At 40.3% G+C, this 1,485-nt stretch overlaps 1 non-coding gene across 1 annotated transcript; it reads left to right on the top strand.

Annotated features, from left to right (window-relative positions):
* Positions 1–365: 365 nt before the first annotated feature.
* Positions 366–472, top strand: LOC127134033 (small nucleolar RNA R71). Its single transcript, XR_007807814.1, has one exon. It is a non-coding gene; the product is annotated as a small nucleolar RNA R71 (small nucleolar RNA).
* The last annotated feature ends 1,013 nt before the right edge of the window (positions 473–1,485 follow it).

The raw sequence follows: 1,485 nt of genomic DNA, 5'->3' as shown, positions 1-1,485 counted from the left end.
CGTTTAATAGACTGCATTCTGCAGATTGGTGTCCTTTGGTTCCACATATCTCACAATCCGACGAAACTGCGGCTACAGTATTCGGGTTTATGCACATATGCTCGACCTTGAGGGCTAATGCGTCCATTTTAGCTTGCATCATATCTATAGAGCTTAGTTCATGCACTCCTCCTTGGGCTTCCTTCTTCTCAACTGTCACTCGTTCGACTCCCCATGATTGATGGTTTTGAGCCATATCTTCGATGAGGGCACTAGCTTCAGGATAAGGTTTGTTCATCAGAGCACCGCCTGCGGCAGCGTCGATGGTCATCTTTGTGTTGTAATGAAGTCCATTATAGAAGGTTTGAATGATTAACCAATTTTCTAAACCATGATGTGGGCATGCTCGTAACAACTCTTTATATCTCTCCCAAGCTTCGAACAGTGATTCTCCTTGGTTTTGGGTAAATCTAGTTATATGGTTTCGTAGAACGGAGGTCTTACTCGGGGGAAAATATCTAGCAAGAAAAACTCTTCTAAGGTTATCCCAAGTCGTAATCGAATTGGGTGGAAGGGAATCTAACCATGATAGGGCTTTATCTCTGAGGGAAAAAGGGGATAATCTTAAACGTATTGCCTCAGGAGAAGCTTCATTGGTGTTAAAAGTGTCTGCTAATTGAATAAATATTTTTAAATGTTGGTTTGGGTTCTCAGTAGCGAGACCCGCGAATTGTCTCTGTTGTACTAGTTGCAACAGGGATGGTTTAAGTTCGAAATTATTAGCTGGGATGGTTGGGTTTACTATACTAGAACTAGGTTCTTCATTTGATGGTTGAGCGAAATCCTTAAGAGGTCTTTGGTTTTGATCTTCGGCCATAGATCTCTTAATTCTATGAAAGAATAAACGTGCACGAGCGTAACGTTCAGGTTCCGCCAGAGGGTTTACTAAGCTTAAACTTCCGGTGCTGCGAGTTCTTCGCATTGACCGGCGGGAAATAGCCTAAGTCTAAACGATATAACAACAGGAAAATGAAATTTGACGAAATTGGTCCCCGGCAACGGCGCCAAAAACTTGATGCGTGCTTTTCGCAAGTGTACGAACGCGTCAGAGTAATATAAAAGATTGTCGAATCCACAGAGACCAAGTGTCAATCTATCGTAATCTATTGTTATGGTGTTTATCAAAGGCAATTGAAATAGGTGTTTTTGTAGTGTGCAATGAAAAGTAAAATGTTGAATGAAGATTAATTAATAAAGACAGGGTCGAATGTAATTCACGTAATTAATTGATAATCCAAGTACTTGCTAGTAGAGCTACTTATGGGCAGTGTTTCCTACTTCGAAAAGAACTAATTTAACAGGAACTGTCGCTTTCGCGTATTCAGAACCGAGTTGTACTCCCTAACCAAACCCTCTTATTGTCACTTATAAAAAGGCGTGCATTGCGTTAGAGTAGTAAACCTATTTTTAAGAAATATAGTATCTTGACTAAGTTGAAAAGTATTA

Source organism: Lathyrus oleraceus, chromosome 3 (assembly GCF_024323335.1).
Source record: "Lathyrus oleraceus cultivar Zhongwan6 chromosome 3, CAAS_Psat_ZW6_1.0, whole genome shotgun sequence".
Taxonomy (NCBI): Eukaryota; Viridiplantae; Streptophyta; class Magnoliopsida; order Fabales; family Fabaceae; genus Lathyrus; species Lathyrus oleraceus.
The sequence above is the reverse complement of the archived record's forward strand: the minus strand, read 5'-3'. Positions and strand labels throughout refer to the sequence as shown.